We start from the raw sequence: 17,701 nt of genomic DNA on the forward strand, positions 1-17,701 counted from the left end.
CAAGGACTAAAGTTGGTGATTCTACTTGTGTAATGTTGTTTCTAGTATATGTAGTATATTTTTATAAGAGTTGTGAACTACGTGCCTTTTTAGAGGCTAAAACATTTTTTGGTGAGCTTTTATCCCACCTATTGTAATTATGCAGTTCTATTTATTGCAGATTCTTCCCTTTTTTTCTATTTCCTCTCTCCCTCTATAAAAAATCCTTCAGAGAGTCTGTAATCCCAGTATCTAAATTGGCGTTCTCCCTCTTCTTCTTATTTATGTATGTTTAAATGGCGTAAGGAGGAGGGTGGTGAAATTGAGTAGGAATTTTAACCTTTTCCCCTCTACTGAGCAGACTGTACAGAATGAAATAATAATTGTTTACAGTTCCTTGTACTCAGCTAAGGTTAAATCTATAGGTTCCTATGTTTTCAAAATATATTAGGTTATATATACATATAGAGTATCCGTGTGTCAATAATAAATTTTAACAGAATCACAGTATAATCCCCTGGAGTCGGTACAGGCCAACACAGTACTTATGCAGTTTATCTATTTTAGTTAAAGTAAAAAAAAGGGACAATGGGTGCTCTGTACTTAACCTATATACTCCAGCAAAAGTTATGCTATACTTAGGGTGGTTTGTTGTCTTTCAAGGTTTTAATGCTATTTAGCACAGTGAAAGTAGATACTATGTATTTGCAGCAGATTGCTTTTTCTGTGTTATATCCTTTGCCCCTTCCCCTTCTATCCCCCCCCCCCCTCCCTGTTGGGGAAAGAGTTTTGTTTACTCTTACTGTAGCTGATAACTCAGCCTGCAATCGTATGCCTAGATTAGAAATTATATCCTAGATGTATAAAGCAATAGAGTTGAAGCATAGCTTATAACAATATACAAAGTCAGAAAAAAAAAAAAAAAACAAGGCTGCCGCCGTCTCTACTAGTCATTCAGTCTACAGCTTTAGATGTTTTTTAGGAAGAATTAGCGGTGCTCAGGTGGAACCCATGATTAAGAATAGTCACAGTTATATATGCAGTAGCTATTTCTGTGGTTAACTATTAAGAGTCCAGGCAATATTCAAAAAGCAGAGGTCATCCAGGACTCCATGATGCCTTTTTCTATTTCCATCCCACGAAAAAATTCCTCACATATGTATAGTACAGAGTGTGCAATTTGGGAATGTGATTATGATGTAGGTATTGCACACATCTGATTCAAAACACCCACTATGCAAGGTTTAGATTTTACCAGTGTCAGGGGAGCGTCTTTTCGTAAGCTGGGGTGAGTTAAATCTTGTTAGACTGAGTTTGAGAGTTACAAGGCTCTTCAGGTTAGAGTGTAAAATTCGTAAAGAGTCCAAATAGAGCCTTAATAAAACTTTCTTTACTTGCTTTACAAATTCAGGCCACTGCTAGCCCCGTATGGTTTATGACTTCAGGTATATCAAAAATATTTTCCTCCCCAAGTGCCCAATCCCCTGCTGCCCTACGCAATCAGTCCCACAGACGTTGTACAATCCAGCCTGGCTAAGGAACTCACCCCCTCCTGCGGATCCAGCCTGCAGCCGGTCTCGAAGATATCGAGCAGAGCGTTTCCCCACTAGGCACCTCTGATCCAACTTCTTGTCAAGGACTGCACTCAACTCCCCCCACGCAGCACCGGTGGAGGGGGAGTGAGCAGTACCGCCCGGGCGGCTGTGGAGCGTAGGGACAAGCTGCACTTCCGGTCCTCACCTCCAGGCCGGGTTCAGCTCCCCCCCCGCGCAGCACCGGTGGGGGAGGGAGCAAGACCAGTCCCAGCCGGCAGGGCCGGGAAGAAAAACAGCCGCAACCAGGTACCTTGAGGGATTAGCCTTGTTATTTGTAGATTGAAAGTCTGAACTAGTGGGTGCAGAGGGAGGGGTGGTAAAAAGAAGAGAAACCAGCGTCTAAGTTCCGTTGGAATGTAAAGGGATGGCAGCAGGGGAAATTGGGCTTGTTAGTGAAGGAGGTAGTTCAAAGCAGTGGCGCTACTTGGTACAAAGGAGGCCTTCTTAACTTGTGATTAGCTACGGTAGTTTGAAAGATAGGTTTTGAAAACCAAGTAGCTAGCCAACGGGGGTCTGATAGTGGGATGGTGTGCCACTACCTATGGGTCCGGAGTGGATCTTGTAACTGTCCTGAGAAGGGCCATTTAACCAGGGGCTGGCGCGAGGAAAGTACCGCCAAGGTCCAGGAGACTGGAGAGACGAGCTCAGCTGCAACTGTGTAGCTCCTCCTCCACCGGAAGCCGCGAGAATACAATTTTAAACAACTTTCCAATTTACTTCTATTATTTAATTTGCTTCCTTCTCTTGTTATCCTTTGCTGAAAGGTTTATCTAGGCAAGCTGAAGAGCAGCAGATAATCTAGATTGTAGCTGTTGATTGGTAGCTGCATATATAAATATATATTGATTGTGATTGGCTCACCCATGACTTTAGTTAGAAACCATTAGTGCATTGCTACTCTTTCAACAAATGATACCAAGAGAATGAAACAAATTAGATAATAGAAGTAAATTATAAAAATGTTTAAAATTGTATCCTCTATCTGAATAGTGAAAAAAAATAAAAATGGGTTTCATGTTACTTTAATGCTAGAATTTGTACATATAGCTTTGCACATACTTGTGTGTATATATATATATATATATATATATATATATATATATATATATGTGTGTGTGTGTGTGTGTGTGTGTGTGTTATGTCAGAAATCTTTTGCAAACATATTTACATGTCCCTAAGTTCCTTTTTTTGTTCTAAACAATATTGTCTGTCATATCTCTTTGTTTATTTATACCACTTTATGTATATATTGTAAATGTATTATTAGTCTGAGCAGGCATAATTGTGAATATAACATGTAATCAGAGTATCATATGTATTTATTTGCAATCAATGGATATTTTAAAGGGATAGGAAAGTAAAAATGTAAGTTGCACTAGTGGGAGCTAGCTGCTAATTGGTGCCTGCACACATTTGTCTCTTGTGATTGGCTAAATAGATGTGTTCAGCTAGCTGCCAGTAGTGCAGTGCTGTTCCTTCAGCAAAGGATAACAAGAGAATGAAGCAAATTTGATAATAGAAGTAAATTGGAAAGTTGTTTAAAATTGTATGTTCTATCCAAATCATGAAAGAATATTTCCTATCCTTTTAAGAGCTGGGCCAGTTTTCTCTCTGCACCTGTCTAACCCAACCTGATTGCAATCTATATTTAAAAAAACACCCCTACACAGGTGTTATAAAATAGGCTGGCATATAAGATGACATTTCTTACTGAAAAAGAAATTCAAGAGAAGGAAGAAATACACTGAAAATAGCTTGCCAGTAAAGAGGTGATTTTAATGTCTGCTGTATCTTAATCATGACAGTTTAAAGTTAGATGGGCTATCCCTTTGAGTTATCAGCTTAAGATTCTATTGAATCAAACATCAATTTGAATTTTAAAATCCTTGTCTAAAATTATTACACTGTGTGTTCTAATGTCAGCATCAATGTTTATCTTTAACACTAATTTCACATATACATAGTTTCAAAGTATAATACACAATGTAACAAATGGCACTTACAAGTTCTGATGAGTGATCAATGACACAAGTATCGAGCAATTTGATTCGTTAGTGATAGTTTATGATGTGTATTTGAATAAGATTGGCAGCTGTCATAAATCATGTGATTATACATATTCCAATCAAAAGTGGTGGAAAAATTCACTAGTGTGTGGGTATATTAGGAGTTTGCGTCATAAATAGTGTGAAAAGTGTTGAGTCAAATATGGCGCAAAGTAGAGAGTGTGACTTGTATTACATGGCTTAAACATGGAGCACATAGATTTTTCCCAACAAATAAAAAGGAAGTAAGCTATATTATGTTGTGTATTTATTTCATTTTTATCTCTATATTTATTAGTGCAACACGTTTGGGACAAAACTTTGCACCAAATATGCAGAAAACATAATTTATGTAAGAACTTACCTGATAAATTCATTTCTTTCATATTAGCAAGAGTCCATGAGCTAGTGACGTATGGGATATACATTCCTACCAGGAGGGGCAAAGTTTCCCAAACCTCAAAATGCCTATAAATACACCCCTCACCACACCCACAATTCAGTTTAACGAATAGCCAAGAAGTGGGGTGATAAAAAAGTGTGAAAGCATATAAAATAAGGAATTGGAATAATTGTGCTTTATACAAAAATCATAACCACCACAAAAAAAGGGCGGGCCTCATGGACTCTTGCTAATATGAAAGAAATGAATTTATCAGGTAAGTTCTTACATAAATTATGTTTTCTTTCATGTAATTAGCAAGAGTCCATGAGCTAGTGACATATGGGATAATGACTACCCAAGATGTGGATCTTTCCACACAAGAGTCACTAGAGAGGGAGGGATAAAATAAAGACAGCCAATTCCTGCTGAAAATAATCCACACCCAAAAATAAAGTTTAACGAAAAACATAAGCAGAAGATTCAAACTGAAACCGCTGCCTGAAGTACTTTTCTACCAAAAACTGCTTCAGAAGAAGAAAATACATCAAAATGGTAGAATTTAGTAAAAGTATGCAAAGAGGACCAAGTTGCTGCTTTGCAAATCTGGTCAACCGAAGCTTCATTCCTAAACGCCCAGGAAGTAGAAACTGACCTAGTAGAATGAGCTGTAATTCTTTGAGGCGGAGTTTTACCCGACTCAACATAGGCAAGATGAATTAAAGATTTCAACCAAGATGTCAAAGAAATGGCAGAAGCTTTCTGGCCTTTTCTAGAACCGGAAAAGATAACAAATAAACTAGAAGTCTTACGGAAAGATTTCGTAGCGTCAACATAATATTTCAAAGCTCTAACAACATCCAAAGAATGCAACGATTTCTCCTTAGAATTCTTAGGATTAGGACATAATGAAGGAACCACAATTTCTCTACTAATGTTGTTGGAATTCACAACTTTAGGTAAAAATTCAAAAGAAGTTCGCAACACCGCCTTATCCTGATGAAAAATCAGAAAAGGAGACTCACAAGAAAGAGCAGATAATTCAGAAACTCTTCTGGAAGAAGAGATGGCCAAAAGGAACAAAACTTTCCAAGAAAGTAATTTAATGTCCAATGAATGCATAGGTTCAAACGGAGGAGCTTGAAGAGCTCCCAGAACCAAATTCAAACTCCAAGGAGGAGAAATTGACTTAATAACAGGTTTTATACGAACCAAAGCTTGTACAAAACAATGAATATCAGGAAGAATAGCAATCTTTCTGTGAAAAAGAACAGAAAGAGCAGAGATTTGTCCTTTCAAAGAACTTGCGGACAAACCCTTATCTAAACCATCCTGAAGAAACTGTAAAATTCTCGGTATTCTAAAAGAATGCCAAGAAAAATTATGAGAAAGACACCAAGAAATATAAGTCTTCCAGACTCTATAATATATCTCTCGAGATACAGATTTACGAGCCTGTAACATAGTATTAATCACAGAGTCAGAGAAACCTCTTTGACCAAGAATCAAGCGTTCAATCTCCATACCTTTAAATTTAAGGATTTCAGATCCTGATGGAAAAAAGGACCTTGTGACAGAAGGTCTGGTCTTAACGGAAGAGTCCACGGTTGGCAAGAGGCCATCCGGACAAGATCCGCATACCAAAACCTGTGAGGCCATGCCGGAGCTACCAGCAGAACAAACGAGCATTCCTTCAGAATCTTGGAGATTACTCTTGGAAGAAGAACTAGAGGCGGAAAGATATAGGCAGGATGATACTTCCAAGGAAGTGATAATGCATCCACTGCCTCCGCCTGAGGATCCCGGGATCTGGACAGATACCTGGGAAGTTTCTTGTTTAGATGGGACGCCATCAGATCTATTTCTGGAAGTTCCCACATTTGAACAATCTGAAGAAATACCTCTGAGTGAAGAGACCATTCGCCCGAATGCAACGTTTGGCGACTGAGATAATCCGCTTCCCAATTGTCTATACCTGGGATATGAACCGCAGAGATTAGACAGGAGCTGGATTCCGCCCAAACCAAAATTCGAGATACTTCTTTCATAGCCAGAGGACTGTGAGTCCCTCCTTGATGATTGATGTATGCCACAGTTGTGACATTGTCTGTCTGAAAACAAATGAACGATTCTCTCTTCAGAAGAGGCCAAAACTGAAGAGCTCTGAAAATTGCACGGAGTTCCAAAATATTGATCGGTAATCTCACCTCCTGAGATTCCCAAACTCCTTGTGCCGTCAGAGATCCCCACACAGCTCCCCAACCTGTGAGACTTGCATCTGTTGAAATTACAGTCCAGGTCGGAAGCACAAAAGAAGCCCCCTGAATTAAACGATGGTGATCTGTCCACCATGTTAGAGAGTGTCGAACAATCGGTTTTAAAGATATTAATTGAGATATCTTCGTGTAATCTTTGCACCATTGCTTCAGCATACAGAGCTGAAGAGGTCGCATGTGAAAACGAGCAAAGGGGATCGCGTCCGATGCAGCAGTCATAAGACCTAGAATTTCCATGCATAAGGCTACCGAAGGGAATGATTGTGACTGAAGGTTTCGACAAGCTGCAATCAATTTTAGACGTCTCTTGTCTGTTAAAGACAGAGTCATGGACACTGAATCCATCTGGAAACCCAGAAAGGTTACCCTTGTCTGAGGAATCAAAGAACTTTTTGGTAAATTGATCCTCCAACCATGATCTTGAAGAAACAACACAAGTCGATTCGTATGAGATTCTGCTAAATGTAAAGACTGAGCAAGTACCAAGATATCGTCCAAATAAGGAAATACCACAATACCCTGTTCTCTGATTACAGACAGAAGGGCACCGAGAACCTTTGTAAAAATTCTTGGAGCTGTAGCTAGGCCAAACGGCAGAGCCACAAACTGGTAATGCTTGTCCAGAAAAGAGAATCTCAGGAACTGATAATGATCTGGATGAATCGGAATATGCAGATATGCATCCTGTAAATCTATTGTGGACATATAATTCCCTTGCTGAACAAAAGGCAAGATAGTCCTTACAGTTACCATCTTGAACGTTGGTATTCTTACATAACGATTCAATATTTTTAGATCCAGAACTGGTCTGAAGGAATTCTCCTTCTTTGGTACAATGAAGAGATTTGAATAAAACCCCATCCCCTGTTCCGGAACTGGAACTGGCATAATTACTCCAGTCAACTCTAGATCTGAAACACATTTCAGAAATGCTTGAGCTTTTACTGGATTTACTGGGACACGGGAAAGAAAAATCTCTTTGCAGGAGGTCTCATCTTGAAACCAATTCTGTACCCTTCTGAAACAATGCTCTGAATCCAAAGATTGTGAACAGAATTGATCCAAATTTCCTTGAAAAAAACGTAACCTGCCCCCTACCAGCTGAGCTGGAATGAGGGCCGCACCTTCATGTGGACCTAGAAGCAGGCTTTGCCTTTCTAGCTGGCTTGGATTTATTCCAGACTGGAGATGGTTTCCAAACTGAAACTGCTCCTGAGGATGAAGGATCAGGCTTTTGTTCTTTGTTGAAACGAAAGGAACGAAAACGATTATTAGCCCTGCTTTTACCTTTAGATTTTTTATCCTGTGGTAAAAAAGTTCCTTTCCCACCAGTAACAGTTGAAATAATGGAATCCAACTGAGAACCAAATAATTTGTTACCCTGGAAAGAAATGGAAAGTAAAGTTGATTTAGAAGCCATATCAGCATTCCAAGTTTTAAGCCATAAAGCTCTTCTAGCTAAAATAGCTAGAGACATAAACCTGACATCAACTCTGATAATATCAAAAATGGCATCACAGATAAAATTATTAGCATGCTGTAGAAGAATAATAATATCATGAGAATCATGATGTGTTACTTGTTGCGCTAAAGTTTCCAACCAGAAAGTTGAAGCTGCAGCAACATCAGCCAAAGATATAGCAGGTCTAAGAAGATTACCTGAACACAGATAAGCTTTTCTTAGAAAGGATTCAATTTTCCTATCTAAAGGATCCTTAAACGAAGTACCATCTGACGTAGGAATAGTAGTACGTTTAGCAAGGGTAGAAATAGCCCCATCAACTTTAGGGATTTTGTCCCAAAACTAATCTGTCAGACGGCACAGGATATAATCGCTTAAAACGTTTAGAAGGAGTAAATGAATTACCCAATTTATCCCATTCTTTGGAAATTACTGCAGAAATAGCATTAGGAACAGGAAAAACTTCTGGAATAACCACAGGAGCTTTAAATACCTTATCCAAACGTTTAGAATTAGTATCAAGAGGACCAGAATCCTCTATTTCTAAGCAATTAGTACTTCTTTAAGTAAAGAACGAATAAATTCCATTTTAAATAAATATGAAGATTTATCAGCATCAACCTCTGAGACAGAATCCTCTGAACCAGAAGAGTCATCAGAATCAGAATGATGATGTTCATTTAAAAATTCATCTGTAGGGAGAGAAGTTTTAAAAGATTTTTTACGTTTACTAGAAGGAGAAATAACAGACATAGCCTTCTTTATGGATTCAGAAACAAAATCTCTTATATTATCAGGAACATTCTGCACCTTAGATGTTGAAGGAACTGCAACAGGCAATGGTACTTTACTAAAGGAAATATTATCTGCTTTAACAAGTTTGTCATGACAATCAATACAACCAACAGCTGGAGGAATAGCTACCAAAAGTTTACAGCAGATACACTTAGCTTTGGTAGATCCAGCACTAGACAGCGATTTTCCTGTAGTATCTTCTGACTCAGATGCAACGTGAGACATCTTGCAATATGTAAGAGAAAAAACATCATATATATAAAGCAAAATTGATCAAATTCCTTAAATGACAGTTTCAGGAATGGGAAAAAATGCCAAAGAACAAGCTTCTAGCAACCAGAAGCAATGAAAAATGAGACTTAAATAATGTGGAGACAAAAGCGACGCCCATATTTTTCGCGCCAATAAGACGCCCACATTATTTGGCGCCTAAATGCTTTTTGGCGCCAAAATGACGCCACATCCGGAACGCCGACATTTTTGGCGCAAAATAACGTCAAAAAATGACGCAACTTCCGGCGACACGTATGACGCCGGAAACGGAAACGAATTTTTTGCGCCAAAAAAGTCCGCGCCAAGAATGACGCAATAAAATGAAGCATTTTCAGCCCCCGCGAGCCTAACAGCCCACAGGGAAGAGTCAAATTTTTGAAGGTAAGAAAAAATGATTAAATCAAATGCATTATCCCAAATATGAAACTGACTGTCTGAAAATAAGGAAAGTTGAACATTCTGAGTCAAGGCAAATAAATGTTTGAATACATATATTTAGAACTTTATAAACAAAGTGCCCAACCATAGCTTAGAGTGTCACAGAAAATAAGATTTACTTACCCCAGGACACTCATCTACATGTTTGTAGAAAGCCAAACCAGTACCGAAACGAGAATCAGTAGAGGTAATGGTATATATAAGAGTATATCGTCGATCTGAAAAGGGAGGTAAGAGATGAATCTCTACGACCGATAACAGAGAACCTATGAAATAGACCCCGTAGAAGGAGATCACTGCATTCAAATAGGCAATACTCTCCTCACATCCCTCTGACATTCACTGCACGCTGAGAGGAAAACCGGGCTCCAACTTGCTGCGGAGCGCATATCAACGTAGAATCTAGCACAAACTTACTTCACCACCTCCATCGGAGGCAAAGTTTGTAAAACTGAATTGTGGGTGTGGTGAGGGGTGTATTTATAGGCATTTTGAGGTTTGGGAAACTTTGCCCCTCCTGGTAGGAATGTATATCCCATACGTCACTAGCTCATGGACTCTTGCTAATTACATGAAAGAAATAATATTATCCCCTTGTTTTGTAATGAGAGACAAAGTTGTAGTATAATCCATAAGTAGTAATGTATTTTTCATTTTTATCCCTATATCTACTAGTGCACCAAATGTGTAGCAATAATATTGTTTTATTTAGAAAGGGTATACAATTTGAATAGAGTTTCTAATTTACTTTTATTATGTAATATACTTCATTCTCTTGCAGCATCGAACATAAGCTTTCTGTGTTTTCAGACTCCCATTGAGTTCTATGGCATCTGTGACCTCAAGGGTGGCGGATTGAAAACTAGGTACGCTGAGTCTGAAAAAGCGCTAGCGTAAATGCAGAATTTTTTATAGCTTTGTGAGAGCTTCAAATAGTGTTGAATAGGAGGGCGAATGAAAACAATTCTGCTCGAATACCACAGTTTTCAACTCGCATCGATCTGCATCGGATTGAGATCGCAGGATCGTATTTTAAGTCACAAATTTCAACATTTGCCAATCTTGACGCTTTGATAACTACGGCAGATTAATCTCGCAACAATTACGCAGCATAATTCCAGCATATTTTCAGTTGACTCTTTGATAAATAGGCCCCTATATGCTTGATATGGAATAGGGCTGTTTGTTTTATTAATGTGTCATGGTTCACTTTTTTATTGTACATCCCTGTATGGTCTGCATAATATGTTGGCACTTTATAATTCATAAGTCATATTAATAATGGTTAGATTTAATGATAAGATGGAAGATAGAAACTCTCAAATACATTAATAAGTTTAATAAAGTTCATGACAAAAACAGTTATGATTAATGTCACTCAAAGGATTGCTGTGTCACCATTACTCATAAAATGTCCAGATAGCTTATATGAAAAAATAGAATGCAAAAAGCTTCTTTACAGTGGCAGACTATTATTGGAAGAAAATTAAATATGCTGTAAGGCAATAACACACAAATAGTATGTCTCTGTGAATAGCTTTAAAATTGGATGGTGCCAAAGACAGTGTGATTATTTATATTATAGTAAAGCTGCTCCAGGCAGCAGTGATTTCAATCTATTTTCTTTTTTTCAGATCTAAATAAATAAACACAATGCGACTAAGTTTTCTATGGACAGAGGCTGCTTATGTGAGCTTCATAGTCTGAAATCAACCTGCTTTAGACTGCAGTGTGTGATTAATTAGCTCTAGTTAAGACCATTACTGCCAGCTTCAGACCTTGAACATCGTTTCCCGTAATCAGATCAGACTGCACTGTATGTTATTAGTTGGTTTTGCTGTAGGCTGTGAGCTACAGAAATAAAACAAAGTAATGTTTCATGGAAGTGTTTGCCAGTATAGAAGCACTGAGTTGCGACAAGTTCAACTCATCAAAGCCAGTTACTGAAATAATCACCAAGAGTGAATAAACATCTTTGATTTTCAGGGAAGTTTCTGGAAAATGTATCTCCAGCAATGAGTATTAACATGTAACTACACCAAGATTAGTGGAAAGTTCACAAGATCCATTTATATTCCCAATTATTTAGGCCAACAGAATTACTTTTTGTTGCTGTTTTAATATCAGTTTTGTTTACTGCACTGAACATATTTATTTTAGGGGACAGTTTATTAAAGGGACAGTCTACTTAATTGTTTTTATTGTTTAAAAAGATAGATAACACCTTTACTACCCATTCCCCCAGCTTTACAAAACCAACATTGTTATATTAATACACTTCATAACTTCTAAAGGTCTAAAAGGTCTTATCTCAGTGCATTGTATTAGATTTTCACAACCAGTGCTAGTTCATGTGTGCCATATAAAAATGCAAGTTGGTAAAAACAACTGAGCTAAGGGGGCAGTCTGTAGAGGCTTAGATGCAAAGGTAATCACAGAGGTAAAAAGTATATTAATATAACAGTGTTGGTTGTGCAAAACTGGGGAATGGTTGATAAAGGGGTTAATGAAGGGTTTATCTATCTTTTTAATTCTGGAGTAGACAGTCCCTATAATGTATGTGCTTAAAGGGACACTCAAGTCAAAATTAAACTTTCATTATTCAGATAAAGCAGCAATTTTAAAGAACTTTCCAATTTACTTTCATTAACAAAATGTGCGCAGTCTTTTTATATTTAAAATTTTTGAGTCGCCAGCTCTTCACTGAGCATGTGCAAGAATTCACAGAATAAGCATGTATGCATTTGTGATTGGCCGATGGCTGTCACATGATGCGTGTATGCATTTGTGATTGGCTGATGGCTGTCACATGGTACAGGGGCAGTGGAAATAGATATAACTTTTAAAATTGTCAGAAAAAAAATCTACAACTCATTTGAGTTTCAGACTAAATGATATAGCATTGTCTTGTTATCTTGCATTTGTTGATTATGCAAATCTACTGTGTTGACTGGTCCTTTAAGATTAAGATTATATTAGGTTTTTTCTGTAGAGCGCCAACAGATTCCGCAGCGCTAATGTATTATTATTTTTTTTAAGGCATATGTTTTTTATTAAACATTGTAAAAAGAGAAAGGATGAGAATATTTGGTTTTATAACACACAGGATAGAAAACATACAAATATATAAAAAGTATACCAGTAAAAAAGTGCTTGTACAATCATTACTGCAGTTAAAGGGACAGTCTACACCAGAATTTTTATTGTTTTAAAAGATAGATAATCCCTTTATTACCCATTTCCCAGTTTTGCATAACTAACACAGTTATAATAATATACTTTTAACCTCTGTGATTATCTTGCATCTAAGCCTCTGCAAACTGCCCCTTTTTTCAGTTATTTTGACAGACTTACAGTCTAGCCAATCAGTGCCTGCTCCCAGATAACTTCTTGTGCACGAGCACAGTGTTATCTATATGAAATACGTGAACTAACACCCTCTAGTGGTGAAAAACTGTTAAAATGCACTCTGAAAGAGGTGGGCTTCAAGGTCTAAGAAATTAGCATATGAACCTCCTAGGTTAAGCTTTCAACTAAGAATACCAAGAGAACAAAGCAAAATTGGTGATAAAATTAAATTGGAAAATTGTTTAAAATTACATGCTCTATCTGAATCATGAAAGTTTATTTTGGCCTAGACTGTCCCTTTAACCCAGAGAAAGTGCACAGAATTTCATTTTCAAAGAATTGTGTGGAGTCCTGATATTTCCATGTGCATTGGACTTTTTCACCCCTGTAAAGTCCTGGGTATATTCTGACATTAAGTACAATTAAACATTCTGTAATATAAAAAAGTGCACTTTACAAAATATTTGCAAAATGCAAGTAAATATAGCTTACCTGACGTTTTTCCCGGTAAAGACCAGCTATGTGGTTATTACACATTATGTATATATGTATAGCATATTGTAATATGGGGAATTTAAAGTTGTCAATAAAGCTTGTTGCAGCTCTAAATGAACTGCCACCAATGGCAGATAATGCTGATGAACTCTGCTACTCATCTTGTGAACCCCTCAATAACGTTACTAAGGTGGGATAGGTTACCAAACTCTCCTCAATACAAGGTTCAAAGCAGTCATAAGATAAAATACTAATAAAGATAGTAGTACTGCATGAAATCACTTTCAACTACCAAAGCAAACAATTATATTGCAATTTATTATGGAGTTGGTAGTTAATTGCATGCAATGAGTTTGTAATTGCCATTATAATGCTTAGCAAACAATAACTTCACACTATTTATCAGATATATGCTGCTATTTAAAATACCCCACCTTCATGTTGTGCTCAACAATTAGAATCGTTTTTAAGTTCCAAGAAGCAGTTTTTCAAAGCCATGACAAATTTAATCACTGACATACAACACTGTACAAACAGTACAAGATAAAATAGACCTTAGCTTTTTTTCTTTTTTTAAATATGTTGTCGTGTTTAAAATCTACTAAATTATTACAGAAATTTGTAAAGCATTTCCAGGTAGATATGACTAGATTTTTTGAAATAGTCCAGATAAATAAAGCTGATTAACAGTGTGTACATAGCTTTTAGCTCTGTCAGAGAAGTTGTCAGAGAAGTTACTTTATAAAAGTGCAGGCACCTCACGATAGATGTAATAATATATTTATATATATGGCATATATTTTTATTAGATCATATGTGTAGGTTTAAATCTTTATTTTATATCTATTCACCATTTATTGCTTTTCCTGTTAAAAATACTTTCTTTTATCTGGCTTTATGTTAATGTAAATTAATTGTAGCAAGCAGCTTTGAACATATGTCTTGGAGATGAAATGATAAATATGTCTCATTGCTCTAAAGGTAAATGATTACCAGTCTTTGTGTCATGATTATAGCTTAATACTTTCACTTCTACATGGTACATGCATTATACAGTTTTTTTCTACTTGAAACTATCATAATACTTAGCACTACAATAGATAAGGCTTTGAATATTTTAATAATACAAAAAACTATCTTACCTAGAGAACTAACCACAAAACAAACTGGAATTACATTTAACCTTATTATATGGGCTTACTCAATTACTAATTGTTTGTTGTTTTTTGTTTTAAATAAAACTATTTATGATCAGATCTTGATCACTAATTGGTATCTGAATATCAATATCTGATTGTTTATCAAGCCTTGATCACAGAATCTATTGCTACTTAAAACAAATGGCATCATATGACCTTTAAGACTACGTCTAGATCCAGTTGAAAGCTTTAAACCCATGTTATTTTTCCAGAAAAGAATAGTGTCCGTTACATTAGTTATCAAACAATATCCCTCTTTTTTTCAATGTTCAAGAATTTTTGTTTTATATACAAATAAATTGAACTCTGCAAGCCTTGATCATAGACCCATAATTAAGACTATGCAGCACGATTTTCCATTACTTGATTAACAATATAATGGAAAAAAATCTAATTAGAATAAATATTGTTCCATAAAATGGGCAACAATAACTGTGGCTTTTATAGTTGCAGATGATCTATTCTATGGATTGCCATATTTTCCAAGGTTTCTCTTTTTGTTTTACTCTTGTACATTGTAACAACTCTAGCAAAACACTTTTGCAAAACATAAAAGTATTAAATGATAACTAAAAGTAAGACTCAATTAAACAACATAGGAGTCTCCTTGTGGAGGCTTAGTGGGCACCGTTTTGTGTTCAGGAGAACAACAAGCAAATATTGAGTGTATGAGTGTAAGCAATGGCAACAAAGGAAACAGAAATAATCACAAGCCAACCAAAGGCCTCGGGGTTAGGACCTAAAATAACCATAATAAAATGCAGGAGATCAAGTAAATAGTTCATAGAGTTCTGAACGCCATTTATAATGCCTCTCTCCGATTCAATCACATTTTCTTGGATGAGCTGCGTAACTGTCAGATCAAATAACCAAAGACCAACCCTGGCTGCAATGACCCCAGCAAATAAAAAACTGACATAAATCAAAGGAACAGAAGTGGAAACATCAGAATAATTTAATAGTGAGGTGGAGTTAATTGTCAAGTTTTGCATGTTGGTGGTCAAGTACACTTCAGGAGACATGGTAGGTAAAGGTTCTCCTTCCAGGAAACATGTGCTAATATCATCAAATGGGGAAACTGTCAGATCCAATGGACTTCCAGGCATGAAGACTGAGACTACGCAGAAAATAAGGCTGCTCAGTTGAGCTATTCCTGAGATGAATCCTATACGAATCAAGCCACATTTCTTTCTTAGCCAGGTGAAGGCCACGGTTCCCATAATACCAGAAATAGCAGAAGCTTCCATCAGAATACTGAGAACTGAACCACTAAGGCCCTGGGTGTAGGCATATCAAGTTGTGATACAATCAAAGCCAAGGACGGTCATGTACAGAAAAGCAAGACCCATCCCGGCCCAAAAAATAGATTGGTTGTAATATGCAACCCATCCATCCCTGAAAGTGTGAAATGGCTCTGAAATCTTCTCTCCACAGCTAGACTCCTTAGGTGGTTATATGACAGCAAAATCCTTATCTCCCATAAGTAAAGCATCTTCTGGTGGCTTCTCATTGTTATTTGAGGAGGTGTCAATAACTTGGATGTTCAACTGCTTCAGTTCTTGGTCATCATCTTTCTTAATAAATTTCATAGCCAATGCTGGTGTTTTCTGGTATACTTTTCACAACAGCAAGTATTCTACAACCTTTGACACCAGATTCCAACCAGCTATAAATCCATAGCCAATGACAGGTGAGCCAAAGGTCATTATCTGCCCAACAGCCATTGGTGCCAGAATATTGGTCAACTGATCAATTCTTCTTTCTGTGGCATGCATGTCTACTAGTTTGCTCCGGTCTTCCCCCGCCACCACAATAATCCAGTCCCTCTGGATGGTAATGGCAGTAGCTGTGCTGGCCAGATTAGCAATGTTTGCTATCGTGATGACAAAAATGTAGAAAGTAGTCAGCAGCCATCCTTAGTACATGCTCAAAAGCTGTGTCTTAAACAGAAAAACCAACATCAAGAGGATACCACAGACGATGACTGAGGCATGCTGTACAACCAGTGAAGTCTGTGCCACTCTCAACCTTGGGTTCTTGTGCACCCAGTCTCCAATAATTGCTCCCAGGAGAAGGACAGAGCCGGCCACTACTAGCCCATAGACTGCAGTCAGCAGTAAGGTGTTCCCATACAATTCAACCAGAAATAGAGATACTACAAAATGCCACATACGATCACCCCAGGTGGAGAGAGAATGTCCAAGGTACATGAGAAACTTTGCAGATGTAAAGTAGTTTACAAAGGATCCACAACATCCTTTACTTTTTTGCTCTTCGGATTTTGCCATGATGATTCCTGAAGCCTTAATATTATTATTATTACTAAGAATGTTAGTCCTATATCATTTTCTATAGAATCCAAGTTACAGATAAAAAAAAGGAAAACAAATCGAATCCTGACTGTCTTTCTTTCCAAACTTAGCTAGCACTGTAGCTGAAGTTGGAAAGCAATAGCCTTATACAATTCAATAGAAGGGGGAGCAACAGAAATAACATGAGACTTACTACAATATATTAGAACATTTGATTTTTGCAATATTGCATGAATATAACTGTGTTTAACCTACAAAAAAGGGTTACAAAATAATTAAATTCAGCTTCAGAACAGCAATGCACTTCTGCACAAGGTGCAATTGGCTGGTAATTGGTGGCTAAGCAAACATGTCTCTTATTGGCTCACTGGCTATGCTCATCTTTGTCACAGTAGTGCATTGCGGTTTGGAGCTGACTTTTACTATGTGTAACCCTTTGCACGGTTTATACACAATTATATGTAATCAGTAGTACAATAAAAAAATGTTTAAACAAATTATCATTTCTGTCTCTAATCTCTAAACATTTAGGGCTCTATTTAAGAAAGGTTTGGCTGAGGCGATTCTCTACCGCGAAATCATGTCTGCCAGTCCTTGCTGGGAGCAGAAAATGCATATGTTGTCCGCAATTAACATGCTGCCCTCTGCTTGCTGGCAGTCAATCAGCCACTAGCAGGGGCTATCAATCATCCCAATAGAATCGGATCCAGATGATTTCAATCTGCCAGATTTTAGGTGGCGGACAGGTTAAACAGCATTGATCCTAAGACTGTATCTAGGAAAAAAGAGGCGCACATGTGTGTATCTATATCGGCAAAGTGTGCGCAAACTGCTGATGTTCTTTTCACAGGGTACTCACAATACGTCTAAGCACACCAGTGTGCTTGTGGAAGCAGGCTGGTAATCAGAGCTGACCAGCTGGCTCACTCCGGTATACAGCTCTCCTCGATATATCAAGGTTCTGGTAGTGGCTTGCTTGAGAAATAGACTTTCTAGAGACAAGTTCCGTAATGCAATATACACTTTTATTTGGAGGTGTCACATACACACCTTGGAACATCCAGAATTTAAAAACAAGCAAGGTAAAAACAGTATGTACAGA

The 17,701-nt window shown here is 37.4% G+C and overlaps 1 pseudogene; it reads right to left on the reverse strand.

The window, feature by feature from the left end:
* Positions 1-14,925: 14,925 nt before the first annotated feature.
* LOC128652495 (solute carrier family 40 protein member 1-like) lies at positions 14,926-16,575 on the reverse strand (annotated as a pseudogene).
* Between the last annotated feature and the right edge of the window lie 1,126 nt (positions 16,576-17,701).

The sequence above is a fragment of the Bombina bombina genome, chromosome 3 (assembly GCF_027579735.1).
Source record: "Bombina bombina isolate aBomBom1 chromosome 3, aBomBom1.pri, whole genome shotgun sequence".
Taxonomy (NCBI): Eukaryota; Metazoa; Chordata; class Amphibia; order Anura; family Bombinatoridae; genus Bombina; species Bombina bombina.